Genomic DNA, 17625 nt, shown 5'->3' with positions numbered 1-17625 from the left:
TTTGGTCATAACCCCAATGTTTTGCCTGCTTATGTAGATACAGCTAAATTTACTGCTTTTAGACTTAGCTGCCAGCCTCATACTAAAGTTTGGAGCGGGCACTCACTGAGGCATTTCAGCCTTAAGGCAATGCTATCAATGTATTAGAAAAATCCAAATATTTCAAATGTTTTTGTGCAAACTGACCCATGGCACTATAATTTGCATGAAAGAACTTGCCTTTCTTTATCTGATCTGCTGTATCAGTGTGTATGAATGGAGATTTTGCTGCTGGCAAAAATTATCATTTACCTGCCTTAGCATATGTGTAAATACTTCAGTTACAGAAGCTATTTCCTCCCCTGGCCATAAGACAATCAGTGGTGTTTGTTTGTGTGTGTGTCAGTATGTGTGTGTGTGTGTGTGTGTGTGTGTGCTTTGAGTAATAGTATAAAGTGGAATTGCAAATAAAAGTGCTGACCCCGGGTCGTGGAATTCCAGGGTCGGCATTCGAAGAACATGCCCTGCCTAAAGAACAGACAAGCCCAAAACACCCCTCTGGGCAGATTCAGCCTTACACAACATACATGCACTCGCATACAACACACACACACTAATAAGCAGAGAGTCCCCTACCCCCTTCCTTTTGTTGTTGTTGTTTTCTGTTCTCCCCCTCTGACAACAGATATGCATCTCCACTCGCTAAGAGGCCGCTGTGAGAGACGGGCTTCATAGGAGAACAATATACAGAAACAGAGTATTAACTATGCTCTTGGACTTCATTAGGCCAAGTGATTCATAGATACAAGGACTAGATAAGAAACAAGCATGCATACTCCAGCAGGAGTAGCAAAACCGCACACAATATACGTACATGCCCTTTCTATCAAATACAGTTATAAACCTGTTTTACATTTAAACTCCAGACAATGGAGAATTCGGCCTAGGACATTGTCCGGAGTTACATTTCACACATGTAACACACAGAAGGAGATTGCCTGAGTAAGGACCGTCTTCACATGTGAAAATCTGCTCCATTTCCGTTCACGATGCACAAGAGACTTAACATAATATAAAACTTAAGCTGTGAGAAACACGGTTTGATTTACAGCACATTGGAGCTGTGCATCTAATAAAAAAGGGTTCTGTCACTCGAGTACATGACACAGTTGAGTAATGGAAACCTCATCAAAAGGCCCACTCACTCGCTCTTAATCCTTCTGACAATTCGGGATAAAGCAGCGTGCTCCAAGCACGAGGTCACGCACATCATATGGACATTGCACTAGTGGATAATGTCGGCAGCATCTCACTCGGACAATTGCTTTCACACAAACACTCCCTCCTAAAAAAGTCAGAAGAATGTCAGAATTACAGTGGAAGTCTGAAAGGGGATCTAGGCTGCATCAAACAGCAACAACCTGTCGGTATGGGGACTGTGCTTCACCGAGGCCCCAGTGGCACTGAAGCTCTTGGTGAGTCGCTGTCAATACAAAGCTCCTTTGAGCTTGAGCATTGTCTCCTCCCCGGCTTGTTCTCTGTGATTAGTCAGCAATCTGCTATCGTGGAGGGCCCTGGCCTACTTCTGCAGGAATTCGACCTATGACATCAGTCTGCTGCAAAGAGGCCAAAGTGTGTGCGGCATGGGCCTTATAAAGTCCAGGTAGACAATTTGAAGATTTTGGCTGTTCTGGGTCTCCTATGGCAGAGTAGTCTTGGTCATCATGGCACAAAAAAAAAAACCTCACCTAAATTTTTATTAAGTGAGACCAAAAGTGAGAAAATGCAAAAAAGATATTATGTGAAAGAAACACGTCTAAAAACACATTCAAGGTAGACACAAAAATGCTTTTGTGGTTCGATTTTCTTGTTTAACCTTAACCAAAGGCTTTCAAACACCAACCACAGCTATAAACCTAAACCGTAAACCAGGTTGTTTTAGTGTAGCCAAACTTTTGACTGCCTAAACCTCACATCAACCTTAATCATTAGGTAACCATTAATGTGATTAACACAAGATGTCAAATCTGTGCTGTTGTCACACATGTAATTTGTGGTAGAAAAATACACTGTCTACAACACATAATTTGCAATTTAGACTTCTTTTCCCAAATTTTACGAGGTCCTGATGGTGCACACAGTGGAAGCACACATGGACACAGACATGCAGGGGTGAAAAAGATCCAGATGGAGGAGGGGTTAGAGAGAAGGAAAACAGAGAATGTGAGAACAGAAATGGGGGAGAAAGACTGATTATCCTCCCTTTGGTAGTGCTCTCAGCATTTGATTCAACCGCGCACAGGCTCCCAACCTGTCTACTTCTCTGAGGTTGTTTGATGTTTCTTTCGTCTTATCAATGGTACCTTTGCATCAATTACCCAACAAAAACATCCTTCAGAGGGAATGGGAATGGTGGGTGTAAGGGGGTGGCTGGGGCTTCTTTGAGGGAGTGTGGGAGACACCCTCCTTGTTGCACATACCAGGCTTTTGTCAGTCCAGAGAATTTGTTTCCTGTCAACGTCTTAAGCCAATAGATAATATGTTATCGGGAATGAGAAGAGCCTCAACCCCCCTACAATGAGACAATATATATGAGGAAATACCTTTTAAGTGAGAGGTCTACTTAAGTGATACATGTTTGCTGGCTTATGTCTGCAGCAGCAATCATTAAAACAAAATGAGTAGACTCAGTTGGTGGAGTTATGATCCAAAGCATGGGGGAGCAGAGGAGATGAAAAGAAAGAGAGGAAACATGAAGTCTTCTCAGGACATCCCACCACTGCCAGCACCGTTGCCAAAATAATTATCAGCAGACGCGATAAACTCGAGAGGCTGCCAGGTTCTTACTTGAAATGACTTAAAAAATGTTCACACATTTCTCTGTAATATGAATGTTTTGGGGAATTGTTTCATAGCTATTTGGTCTAATTTATGAGGTGCTCCACACATGAGCTCGTTTGGTTTTTATGGCCCTGTGTTTCCCAGTGTATGCTAAGAGATGTGTGTGCCCTCTAGATGGCCAGGTTTGGGCCAGTAAACCTCTCTCTGTAGAGGCAACCACAGCCATTCTCTCTAAATGACATCACCTCACCAGATCTCACCAGTGAAACCGACACTCAGCTGCTGCTGGGATCACCTCCTGTTTTGTTTACTTTTTTGCACTTTTCTATTCATTTAATGTTTTCTTCCTAAATATCTAAGGCTGGGTCTTGAAAATCTCAATCTGTGTCCAATTTAAGAGACTATTAACGACCCAAGCTGTTTTGTAAGTAGTAGCAGTGTCTGGAAACTTTATTTTACTCATATTCTCTATTTTAGGGAACAAATTGGAAGGAAGTGACTGTGAGTCAGTGGTATGTCTAGAGAGTAAACAGTGGCTAGTGGAGTCCTGGACCAGGCTTATCAGGTCGTGTCTGTCTGACTGACCCTCCACTCCCTCTTTGTTTAGACGTCCTGATAGGCGGGTCACCACTCCACATCCTCCTCCGCCTCCATTCCATTATTCCCACAATTTCATGTTGTAAAAGTGAAAGGCCATGTTTTACTCCTTTACTTGAAGAGCAAACAGGCAGTTAGAGTTGCTTTTGGGGAAACCAGACGCTGCAATAAAAGGACTTGGGCTGCTACCTGGGACACTACACATCATGATGCTCAGACAGGAATCTCTGATATGTGACTCATTCAACACAGTAGAGAAAAGTAAAGGCACGTTGTGGACTGTTGACAAATATTTACAGCTTACTGTGACAACAGGAGGAATGCAGGAGAACATCTCTATCTGAGGTTAGCCCCCCCCAATAACCTTCCTCTTTCCCCTCTGTGTGTGGCACCTCTGTGTTTTTCAGCGGTTCCTCAGGTCTGTCTGAGGCCACTGTGGCCTGTCAGTCTGTCAGATTAAAGCGTTGGTCTTCTCATCTTCCTCAAATGCCACATGCTTTGTTTTCATTGAGGAGGGGTGCAGAATGCGTGTGATCCCTTGTCGGCCTCCTTCTCATCCATCTTTGCCAGAAGCTGAGGGGGCAGAGGGGGTAAAAGTGGGTTCAGGCAGGGGCAAGGGGCAGGGTCATACAGGGGGAAGAACAGGGTCAGAGGTTAAGCTTGGTTACCCCCCGTCTTTGCACTAGAGTGGGTAGCCCTAGAAAAGAGGCCCACTAGACACACACACACACACACATACGGTAATGAAGCCTTCCACAGAGATTTTGCTCAAACCTGCAACACTGCCGTTATTCATGCAGAGTGTGGCCTGTTATTGAGTAAAGACATGAAGCTGTAATGAGCAGTGGCTCTTGCACTGACTGCCCAGGGATGAACAGAGACGCTGCCTTTTGCCCAGACAGGGAAGATGACAGAAATTGATAGATGAAGAGGGTGATGACTCTGTTTTTCAAGGATGAGAATTTTCTGGGTGTTTTGCAGGTGCAGGATGTGTTGTTGACAGTCATCTGTGAGCTCTCTGTGGAGCCTTGTAACTCTATCATGTCCTGTCAGGGAAATCAGGGAAAGCTAGATGAGCAGAACAGAAAAACAATAGAGATAAGATGGGACATGCTGGGAAAAAAGGAAAACTTGAGAGCTTGTTGTGACAATGTAATCCAATCTGTAAAGGAATAATCCTAACAAGAGTGCTTTGAATAAAGATTGGTCAGTTCCTGTTAATTAAAGCCTTTTTAGGTGTAACCCAATCTGCTGGCATTAAGCTGTAGGGTTCAAAAATCAGGTACATTGTTATGATATATGCAATGTATATATATTTTGATGAATATACAAAACATAAAGTTTAACTTTTTTTAAAAAATCCCTAGGATTTAATGAGTGCATATGAAACAGTTTTCCCCAAAATATATTCCCTTTTTTTACTGTGCAATGCACTTTTTAATTGTGAGGTCAGCAAAGAGAGGTTCTTGCAGAATTTCCTTAGGTGAGTGAAACTATTGAGTAACTATTGGGTGTTTTCACTTCCCTAAAAGCTGCAGAACTTTGGTTTACTGGTAAAAGTGATGAAACTACAGACAGCATGTGTCATCCAGTGAATTTTTTTTTTTGACATGATGGTGTTACATTATTTTCTCATATTGAGAAAATCTGAAAGCTTTTCTGGAATCAACCAGCAGTTGATCTGAAAGAATACAAATAAAGAGAGTTTGTGGCACGAAAAGTGTAGTGCTTATCAAACAGAAGGCAGGGACAGACCAGGGTCCTAAACAATTATCTTATCTCAGTCTGTTCCCTTTTTAAACTGACTGACAGTCCAGGAAAATGTGACCATTATGCTCCCTGGCGCCATCACACACTAAGCTGTGAAGGACAACAGTCAGCATTTAGCTCAGGTTATGGAGAGTTCTCTATAATCATACATTTGGATGTGTGATTAAATCACATTACCATAGAAATTTCGAAATTACTGTCTCTTACAATGCCTGTCCTTTTGAAATTGGCTCTTGTGCACACAGCATATTTTTCAGCAGACATAATCTCCTTTTTGTGATTTAGACATGTTAACCACTATTGCATTAGTGATGATTATAAAAGGAAGAGGGAGGATCCAGAAGTAGAACATCCAATAACACTGTACACTTGTCTGAGCCTCTGTCCATGGTCCTGAACCACTCATCTACACCCATGGACCTAGGGCAAATAGAACACACTGACCGGACATTTTATTACCAGGCTAAGAAACAGAGGTTAAGTTTAAGAAAAATGTAATCATCAATCAGAAGAAAATGATATTTGTTTGCCTTCCAAAATAAAAAAAATAAAAAAATGGTAGAATGGGATTTTTTTTGCATGTTTTTCATAACTTGGTTGTTGTAAGATAGAGAAAATATCTGCAACAATGAATTTCCAGATAAAAATATTGTATATTAAGGTTTGACACATTTAAATCTGGCACTTTGAAGTGTGGAAAAAATATTTTGCTAAGATACGGCAAAGATGTGCAGATTCACTTCAAATCTCATACAAAATTTAGAAGCTATTAAAAGTTTTAAGTTAAAAGTATAACGTAAACAGAGAAAGCTATCTTTCAACTATCTTCTGTCCTTTCCACTGCTTGAGTATGCCGACCTCCCTTGTTTTCACCTTCTCTTGCTCTCTCTTGAGATGTCAAAGAAGTAAGTGTGCCGGGAAGAACTGAGCACTCACCTCAAATGGCGTCCACTCAGTGGAAATGCATGAGGAGACGTCCTCAGTAAATACCACAACAGGAAGTGTTTGTATCTACGAAACATCCTGCTTTCTGAAAGTTAAATGACATGCTGTAAAAAACTTGTCTCGTTGGCTAGTTTTTGTGTTTGCGTGACTAATACAGTAATGAGCTTCTAGGGTACAGGCTGTGCTGCACACAGCTTTTAACCGAGACATTAAACTGAATCTGTTAATTAGAGATTTTTTTCACAGTTTTTACTGTGTACAAATTTGAACAGGGTGTCTGTGACTCCCTGTGGATGTGCAGATGTGACTTATTTACCTCGAGCCAAAGAGCATAAGTAAGGAGAGACCCTGCTGTGAAATTCTGACCTTGGACCCTAATAATGTCCACCTCACTCAAATTCACTCTTCATGTCTAACACACACACACACACACACACACACACACACACACACACACACACACACACACACAGAGAGAGAGAGAGAGAGAGAATAAGTAATATATACATTCTGAATAAATGGGGCTATATTTAATATAATGTGCACAGTAGGAAAAAACAGAGAGAATTGCTTGCCATTTGACCCCATAAGTAAAATGAGACCACCCAAAATAACATATGGTTACAGTACATTCAAGTGACAAAGCCCTCTAGTGGCCATAGTAATTATCCATGAAGCTAATGCAGAGTCACTAAGTCCAAAGAGGGATGAGGTCAGACTGGATTTGACAGTTCAGTATTACACTGCACTTTCACAGGAGTAAAAGCTGTTGTTCTCTGTTTCCAAGCAAAACTCAACACTTTTAACCATGACCACAGCGACGACAACAGTTCCGTAACATAAACAAAGTAGTCATTTTCACTTGACCATGATTTTTTGATTTTGTGTTTTAATCTAACCAAGCTACAGCCACTACATGAAAAAAGATCAGAAAAAGCAAATGTTGACCGTTTGATAATGGCTTCAGATCAGAAATAAACTCTTATATGTGGCATTTTGCAGGGCATGGACCACCAAAGTATTTTCTCAATTTGGGAAGATTTTTGACCAATTTTAGCATTATCATATTACAGAAGCATTCTATGAGATTATGCCTGATTTAATTCTACAGGGCTTTAATAAAAACAACATAACTTCATACCTCAAATTATCATTCGCAAAGCCCTGGTGATGGTCTAACAACCACAACTATGCCCAGAAGCTTTGGATTCCTCCACATGCCAAAACGGTATGCAAAGGTTTCAAATAAATGTGAATATGTTTAGATGTCTGCATCTAAATTTCTTTTTTGTCCCTCTTCAAAAGCCAAACTTATTTGCATGTAAGCTGGCAAGTATTTACTCTACCGTACTCAGCAATTGACGTTCCAATATACACAATTTATTTTGCTGTAAGCTATAACTTGAGACTTCTCCTTGCAAAAGAAATAAGTTGGAAACATTAAAAGGTCAGCTAAAGGTTTCCACTCTCCAGATTTTAGTGTTAGTATTAACAACTATTGTTTAGATTATCTTGTCTATTTTAAATAAGAATTTGTTACAATAGATTATTTTACCTAAGAGAGACTCACTTAGGAAGACAGGAAGCCACAGGGCATCTCCAAAGTATAATCCTAAGTGTCTTTTTGCCACCATCCCGCATCTTTACATGCCTCCACCCCTGCCCTTTTTACTTTATTGTCCTACTCTGAATCAAAACATGCATGTTCATTCACAGAAGCCAGTAATACATTTTTCTCTGATCAGTTGCTGTGACCAGTTACTGTTTAACCAGATAGCTCTATTGGCTGAGCTGATAAGGCCTCTCTGGCACAAGGGGAGATCACTGACACTCGTACAGCATTTTGAAACATCTGTGCTTCAGCAGTAACCCATCTTTTCTTAGAATTGGAAGGTGGATTGATTCCTCTCTCCTGGGTGAGATGTTCTGTCCAACCATGTCTGGCCTGACGCTGTAACCTTTAACAGAATATGAATGGTACCTGGTAATGCAAAATTCTGAATGACTGCATGTCACACTTGTTAATATAAAAGGAGAAGAAATAGTGTATTTATGACACTAAGGGGACTTTAAGTTTCCTGTGTTATCCATGCTATGTTGTTGCAGAGAACTGTGTAATATCTATGAGAACATCGCCAATACTTAAAAAAGAAGGAAGAAAGCTTTGCACTTTTGTAATAAAAGAGGAGGTTCCTATATTTTCAAGTATAAAAGAAATACTCACATGCCCACAAGTTTGTAAACATACACTTACACTGGTTTTTAATTTGGCATTATTTGAAAATGTTAAATATATTCATTCCTACTTCAGGCTCTTATCAGTTGGACTAAAATGCATCAAATCACTACAGCATAATTGTCAAAATCTATATCAATAAATGTTGTTGTTCACTTTCAGTCTATCATCCTTATTGAAGTGTGGTTATGTTTTGCACCTCTGGGGTACCAGAGGCCTCTTCTGCAACAGTATAGACAGCACAATAAAGACTTAAAAAATGCTAATCTATCCTTTAATTTCGTATATTTCTTCCTTTAATTTCTTATATTTCTTACATAGCTACATTTTCTAATAATTCTCCGGAGGCAACTAAAAACAATTAAATAATTAAACCAATCCACACCTATTTGGAACCTTAGTGATGTACAATTTAATAAAAGAATCTAAATCATGTCTTTCTAGTTGAGACTTGATAAAGGTTACACTAGTTCATCTCTCTACCTACTGCTTGGCAGCTGTCGTTTGCTCTGCACTAAACACTGAGAGGATCTGCCCCTGCAGCATGACAGATATTTACAGATCTGTATCCAAGCTTCTGTGTTTGGCATGAAAAGCCTGGCTTCTATGCTTGGGAACAAGAAGTGTGATGGGACAGGAAGCTCTAACACCAAGATGCTGTCTTTGAGGCTGATGATTAACAGTGAACCAACCAGAGGAGAGAGAAGCCAAACTTCACCCTGACTACAGTTGGTGCGCAGGGTAGATGACACAACCATAAACTCTATGAACTTATTCTGCAACATCCAACCCAACCCACTACAAACTTTGCCAACTGATCATTACCCTCTGTTCAACTTTCCCTCCCTCTGTGTCATGAACTTTGAAATTTAAACAGCTCCCTAAAAGCCTTCATTCATAAATACGATAGATGGATTGAGAAAGCAAGCAAACTTTTACGAAGTAAGGGCTTTTTATCAAGGTTTGTCATCAGTATTTTTAGAATTTATTATTTACTAATTATTGCTATCCAATATAAGGAAAAGAAACACAATTATTTAAGAAAATTGGAGTACAAATGTGTCAAAAACTAATTTAGACTACAATCTGTAATACGTTTTCCACTAAATTAGTAATCGCTATTAATTTTTAATATAAACATGTTCTGATTTGATAGCAAGTTTAAATTACATGTAGTACACAAACTTTTGATTCAACATGTTTGGAAGTTTAATGGATAAAAAATTTAATAAGCACAACTTTATATTCCCATTTATCAGCCCTCATTCTTTAAAATCATTCATAAATTTCATCCTCTCGTCCTCGACATGTACTTCCACCTGCCTCTTTCGCTCAGTTTCCTCGCTCTGTGTCTAACACTCTTTCATGTACATTGGTGCACAAACATACACACGCACACACACATTATGGACATATATTTAAAATACCTGCACTTAAGCACATGACACACTATCATACACGTACAAGCACATACACACTTCTACTGCAAACAGTATGTTTCATGTGAAACATACTTCCAGGCAGGGAGCAAAAACCTTTGCTTAGCACATGCTGCCCTTGAGCAGATAACTCTGTTTGATTTGCTAGATTTTGGACTTCAGGTTCAGAGATGGCCTGGGAAAGACATGTTCTGAAATCACGTGGATCAACATGATGTCATTGTACTGTTCATAAAAATAAATTAAAAATAAAAGCATTGAGAAGATCCTTTCATTTCTGTTTCTTTTAAAGATTAGAGCTGTTGATCCCTGCAGCAAATCAAATCAGTTTCAAAGTGACTTCACAGTCATTTATTTGGAAATGCTCCTTTTCAAAGCAGACCACAGTGATTCGGGAAGAATTCTAAGAAATCACATTTCTCCAAAGTAAAACGAATTGTCAAGGTCCCAACTGGAGAAAAAGTCAAAGAGTCACCTGTGGATTTGTGGTATTCACAGGCCATTGATGCCCTCAGTCTTTTACAGGGTGTATTACAACAATATTTGGAGATGAAATCATCCCTTTTCCTTAAAAAATACTTGGGGATGTTTGCTCAGTGGATCATGATGTCACACGGGATATGACCTCATGTGGCTCAAATGACATAATTGCTATCACCTGGACAATGCACTGACATTCCTCTGGCTGGTTGTTCTTAAGTCAGTGAACAAAAAACATCACAAGAAATGTTTGTAGGCATGTGAAAGTTCATGATAATGTGTCCTTTCAGAATTTCCTTTCACCAAATTTAATGTTTCAACACTACTGCCAAAGGACTTGCATGCAGGCTGTCTTCTTTGCCTGCCTCTGGGGATTTTGTCTGGGTCACAGTGACCTGGAGTCTTTTGGGAGTACAAGCAGTGGCAGTTAAAGGAGCGGGAGGTGTACATGTAGCAGCAGCACTAACACATCTTAAGTTTAAACTGTTATTCCTGTGTCAGAGCTGAAAATCAGGAATTCATCACTGGCATCCCTTTTGATTTGTGCTTTGTGACTTTTAGAGAAAAGCCTCTTTGATTTGGAAGGCCACAGTCGTATGCTGCCATCTGCAGTTGTCAACATGGGACAGAACATCCTCCTTCTCTCTTTCTTTCTCTCTCTCTCTCTCTCTCTCTCTCTCTCTCTCTCTCTCTCTCTTTTTCTCTCTCTTTCTTTGCATGTGTGTTCATATGTCCATGTGTATTTGTACACATAAAGGTGTGTCAACTTGTCTACCTGCATTCCTGCCATCATTGATTTCTGTGAAACTTGACAGGCCAATGCTTGTTGTCATTAAATAATTATTTATGTGATAATGACCGATTCATGACAGTGTACTGGTGCAGGCTAGACGTATCAGAACACTGTTGCAAAATCTGGCTGCATTTGGTCTCTATGGGGCCCTAAAATGTATATTTTGAAACCAGCTGTCTGGGCCTTTATGAAATTTCATTTGCATGTCCAGACTGATTTATGACATCTTGTCCTGACTGATAAAATTAACTAAATCTTATAGCAATCTAGTGTTTAAAGCTATTATAGTGTTTAAAGCTATTATAGTGAAAATTTTATCTTATTGTGAAACTGTGCTTGCTGTAGTCATTGCCACTTTATTGTTTTGCTGAAATCCCTGACTGTCCTCATTTTCTTGCAAAATATTATGAGTTGTTAAACTCTTGTTTGACCCTTGACCCAAAAAGTATCAGCAGTTATAAAGATCACATTGACAGCCAGTGATGGCTGCTAACAATCAATAGAAACCCGGTCCATGGAAACCCAGCATAGTTGTTCAAAACACTCTACGGGATCTTGTAATGTATGTTAGTGAGACAGAAAAACAAATAGCTTGTAAAACAGTTTTCCAGGGCCTGCAGCAGAGAAGCATTCCCAAAACATGATGCTGTCACCACCATGGTGACATGACTGGTCATGAATCCGGGCAACAACAAGTCATGGAGTCTTGGTGGCCTCGCTCACTTGTCTCTTTCTTGACCGATCATTCCAGAGAGATTAATACACATGCTGTATCCCTTCCATCTCATAAAGATGGATTTAACTGAAACACCAAGAGATATTCAGTGACCTGGAACTTTTCTTGTGTCTGTCAAAAAAACATTTCAGAGTTGCTTGAAGTTTTGTCTTTATGGTGAAGTTTCTAACCACGATACTGATTCACCAGTGTTTGGACCAGTGTCAACAACTTTGACAGTAACAGAAATTTGATAGTTTTTCAATAGTATAATGCAATATCTCAGTTCACACAAGCATCAGGAGTAGACCTGTCTAAGCACATGCCATCGGATCCTTGTAATGGGATGATGATGAAGTGGAGAGAGCACTCAGCTGTTTTTATGGGTCTTGGAGCATTAGCATACCAAAGCCCATTTGCAGATGGAACTAAATTCAGTTGTGCACAAGTATTTCCTGAATGTCTTTACGAATAAAATTGTCCATCACATTACCATTGCAGTAGACTCGCAAACAGTGGAATTCTGGCCACACAAAGTTACCATTATAGAGCTAAGGATCTCTCTCATCCTCGTTTGATGGAGAAAAATAACATGAACCGTGAACCACAATGCCACAGCAGACAGGCTACTGTAGGCTGCATGTCACTCTTAATTTTACAGTAGCTCAGCCAGAGCCCGTGTATCACTTAATGTGGCTGTGATCATTAAAGCTACAGCTCACACACTGAAAATTACCTGCACTGTAAAAATATCCCTCAAAGAATGACTCAGACATTCCTCACAATTCCGTTCCTCATGATAGAAACCTATTGGAAAAGGCAAAATCTGACATTGCTTTTCAAAAAGCCACACACTGTAGAAGTACTAAAAGTGTTGGACAGTGGCAACAACTGGTGACCTAACATAATGACATCATCTTATTTTGACAGTTTCTCCATCTAATGTGGAAACGATTAAAGAGAAAGACAAAGAGGGATTTCACCCATTAGCCATTAAAGTTAACCACCAAATTACATCAGATTTTATAGGCCATAAATAAGAAAATGCTGCTGTATTTTGCCTTCCTCTAGCCACTGTTGAACCTTCCCACGTGAGTGTGTGTGTGTGTTGCCAAGCTCAGGGGGAGAGAGCCTTCGCAACGGGACTCACCAGACCTGCTACTGTAGAGCCTTGGCACACCGCTTCAGCAGCATACAGCACATACAGTTAGGAAAGACCTGGGTAGTTAATATAGGATATAAAAACCACATACACTCATTCACTTTCAACATATCAAACTAAATTCAAGCCTATCAAATTACAGTCCTTTCCTAGCCAGCCATCCCTGTCAGGAATCATGTTAACAGAGCTGAATGTAGAATGCTGTAATTAAGATGGGCAAGCTTTTTACAGTTTATTATCTCAATCAGCTCCCTCTCATCCATCCATGCAGCTATCACAGCAAAGGATCTCTCAGCACTTTCACTATTGCGCCACTCATTCTCTGGGCCATTTGGTTGTGATTTACTACCAAAGGAGTTTACAGCAAATTGTTCCTTCCTCTCCTTTTTTCTTCATATCTTCTACCCCTGTATTCCCTTCCCATTCTGATCTGTATTATGGCATTTCATTGTGTTTTGTTTGTTTCCCCCTGACTCCTTTCATCTCCCAGTCTGTCTGGCCTCATATCATTTTTAAAGTGGACCCAAATGCTTTCCCTGGCACTTGCCAGCATGCGCTTCCAGTAAGTCTGAGACATAAATCGAATATTTGAAAAAAGACAAATAAATACAAGTGTAAATAGCCTCTTGGAAATGGCCTTAGCAACTTCTGTGTATAATTAGACTGTTGTCTGTGAGTGTATGCATATGTGTCCATTTGTGTGTGTGCAAGTCTGTGTAAGTGAGAAGGGGGTGGGGGGAGTAAGATTCAAGATGTTTGCAAGTGTGTTTGTGTGTCTCCATTAGTGTACAAGTGACTAAATGCCCTTTTTAACCAAAGTGTGAAATGTTCCTAGTGGGGCTGGAAAAGACTTAGAGGCCCCTAAGTGATGATAAAAGGGTGTTTTCTGTGTTGGCCGACGTCAGAGCAACAACTCCACTGGACCACCCAACACCCACACACCTTCTGCACGCGCACGTTCGACCACCAAAAACACCACTATGTGCTGGCATTTATCCTATGGCTTACTGACCACCTGATTCACTGCCGTCTGTCTGTGATTCCAAATGAGCTTCCAGGAACACAGAAGAACAAAGGGTAAAAAAAAGACAGATAAAATATGACATAGTTGGCATTGTGGAAGATGATTCAGAGAAAACCAATATGTGTCTGGCATCTGTGAATGTCATAATCATGATGGGCTGATGGGGCAACCCCTCTGTTTTTCTTTCGGTTGTTTGTGTGCACACGTGTGTGTGTTTTCAATCCTACAGTGTGTTTTATACCAGTGTCGCCAGTGAGTTGGCGTATTGGACATGTTTATGTGTGGGTATTGTGTCTGGGCTGAGTGGTCATTGTATTCCAGACATGTGGTGTATCCAGTGCTGAGTGATTCACTCCTACCAGCATCTGTTGTCTACTCCTGCAGTCTCTGAGAGGGCTGATTAACACCACACAACTGACCCACCCGGAACTGACCAGACCTGACCGGGTCTGACCATACCTCCAGAAATACACCAGAGACAATAGGGTGGATGAAGCAATCATACCTGCTACAATTAACACATACATGCCATCACAGGCAGACATATTTTTTTACTGGTGGGATGTCTGGAAATACTCACTTTATTGTGTGGTCAGTGGACTAAACTTTCTTTTAACTTCTCGGCTGATCTCCAGGTTGTCATTTTTATGAACCAGAGACAAACAGACAGAAAGCAGAATTTTCATACTGACCTGGTATAAAAGAAGAAGCATTTGTATTACCGCAACTTTGTAAGCTACTGCTTAATTGCTTTCGTGTTCTGTAAGAGGGAAAAAACTTCAGGAATTTTCTTTTCGGTAATTGGAGATTAATCCAAAATTCCGTATTGTGCAATCCCAAGATTAAATTTTGGTATGGCAATTATATTTTCCAATTTCAACTTCCCAGAATGCCGCTCCCAGACACAAAGGGAAAACAAGCTTCCATCATTTCCAAATGTAATCGCCATTTTACTGTAATCATGAAATCGTTTTTTTTCCCTATGGAATAGTAAAGGCCTATGTAAATTTAACACAGAGTGTTTGTCACAATACGTAATTGCTTCTGCAGGCATGGGCCAGGTATGCAGAGGTTTGGGAGTTGTGGCAGGATTTAAAGCTCTCAGCTTCCATCACTTCTTGTCTTAATTGACTGTGACTGTAAAGCATGCTTCGAAAGAAACGCTGTCACACTGAATGGCTCTACAGTTTTTTAGATCAAGGACATGCTAGACACAGCACTCTTTGAAGATGGTCAGGACAGTAATGTCATGAAGCCAGGAGGAGAAATTTTGCCCTGCCTTGGAGTGCGGACATTTACAGGTATGAACAATTTTGCCTGTAGCTGTAGTCTCATCCGAAAACAGCTTGTGTCAAATGAACTTATCTTTATAGCACAATAAATGATCAAATGGTACCACTAACACTGTTTTTGTGTACTGTAACAGACCAAAGATACAGGTTCTTTTCAGAGACAGACCTTTAGTACTGTAATATAAAATATTTTCTCCCTGTTTCATCAAAACCATTCCACAACCCTTTCCTTTCCCTGCAGTGCTTTTATTCTGAAATGTCATAGGAGCGGTTGCATTAACAGGAGCTTAACAAGAGGACACAATGGCAAAGGAAAGATATTATGAATGAAAGTGAGAACAACTTTGTGTGAAAAAAGACTTACAGCAGCAGAGTGGTACTGATTGTACTGATTGAAGTAATACTTTTCAAATACACTTAGAAACTATATTAGCCCATCTACTGTTTTCAACAGCCTTTTTCTTTTTATTAACATCAGAATGTTATTGAAGATACTCACAAATTGGCACAAACTACATTCAGAGGTCTAAGCAGTTTTATTGTTAGTGTTTATGTATTTCACAACATACTCTCACATAAACTTATGTGATCAGAAAACAAATAAAAGACAGGACACAGGAGAAGATCATGTTCCTAAATTCTTCCAATTTTTATATTCAATAAATCATGCTCACACACTGTCACTCAGTTCTATCCAACACTGTTTTTCCAAAGCTTTCAGGACTTTATCAATTATAAAAGCTGACATTGGCCTTTATTTATTCATCATTTGCTAGTGAGAATGTTGACCAATCCATCAGTGCGACTGCTTACAGAGATGCAGTCAGCCGCTTCCATGAGATCTGTGGAAGATCAGTCACAAGCCCACGCAGATGCAAATCCTTGAGGAGGCCATGAAAAAAAGGCTGCAGTATTTATCCCACTTGTGGCCATTTTCAGAAGTGGGAACAATGCTGTCTTTATGGTGTGGTTTTATCTCTCTCCGGCCACAACCAAGAATGGTTGCTGTCTTGTGATGGCCACTGCATAAATCAGTTTTGGTGCTTTCACTTGGCAGCAGAACTGGGTGAGACTCAGATAAGAGGAGGAAAAGAAGGGAGAGGGGAGGGATGGGCTGAGGAATAATATGAAGATGACAGCAAGGGTTTCTTAGAAAAATTGATAGAGGGAGATGGAGATGAGGTTGCTACAGAAAATACAAGTGAAGGCCTGACTAAACACTCAGCACAGTGTTCTGTTAAGAACAATTCATCCCTCCAACCACCTAAGCTCCTTTTGAATAACTTACCATAAATAGAGGTCTCCAATCGACTTATTCATCAAAAGGGGGTTTCATTACGCGGGCATGTGAATGAGGCGGAATGAGGTGTTCCTCCAGATTACAACCCCTTAACTTGGACTTGAAGGATTAGGGGGAGTACAATACAGTAAAATGGAGTCAGCCAGGGTGGGTGCTGCAGAGATAAGTACTCATAGGAATCAACAGAGGGGCAGATGAAAACAACATGTTTTCCTGCCCATGTATTTCTGCTGAGCCTTTCCAAACCGAAGCTGGATATTACTGTCTGAATATGTGAACAGAGATATTTAACTTGGCTAAGAAGATTACTTTTCTAAACGACGTTTAGTGGCTCAGTCAACATTTAGACATTTTTTTTCCTTCTCACACAAACTGTACCGACTCAGATAATAGCCGCTGATTAACATCCAAGAGCTGAACAAAGCGCATTTATCAGATTCATTCACAGAAATGCAGATCATAACTTGTGCGCATGCTTGTCTCTAAGTGCATGCATGTGTGTACACACACAAACACACACACACACCCAGGTCTCCTTGATGCCCCAGTAACCCCTCATTAAGGCTAGAAAACACAGGCAAAGCAAGAAGACAGGCCATGCTTTGTTAAGCTGCCGAGGGAGTTAAGTGATGCTGCCGAGCGTGTGTGCTCAGTGGATTAGTCTTAACTGTCTTTGGCGTTGATGAGATTTATCATAAAGGCGTAATGTCATAACCATATCATCAACACAATGGCTCCTCAGCCACGATTAAAGGAGATTTGGTGTGCCAAGCTCTTTGAAGTCTCAGACGAGATACACAAACACTGACACATTATTCTGACGTGAGTGAGACAGAAATACACTGATTCACAGGCTAGGTATGATTATTGAATGGGAAGGTGAATGCTGTGGATGCCCACAAGAACCCATGAGATGCATTCCCATTCACCTTTTTCTGTGTGTGTGTCTGTTTGATGTTATGTCAGAACAATGTGCATGAAGCTGTATTGGCACCAGTGTTATCACAACCTGCTACATAGAACTACCAGGAAACAACAGCTCTTTTGTGAAC

Source organism: Channa argus, chromosome 4 (assembly GCF_033026475.1).
Source record: "Channa argus isolate prfri chromosome 4, Channa argus male v1.0, whole genome shotgun sequence".
Classification (NCBI taxonomy): domain Eukaryota; kingdom Metazoa; phylum Chordata; class Actinopteri; order Anabantiformes; family Channidae; genus Channa; species Channa argus.
This window is presented reverse-complemented; position numbering follows the sequence as displayed.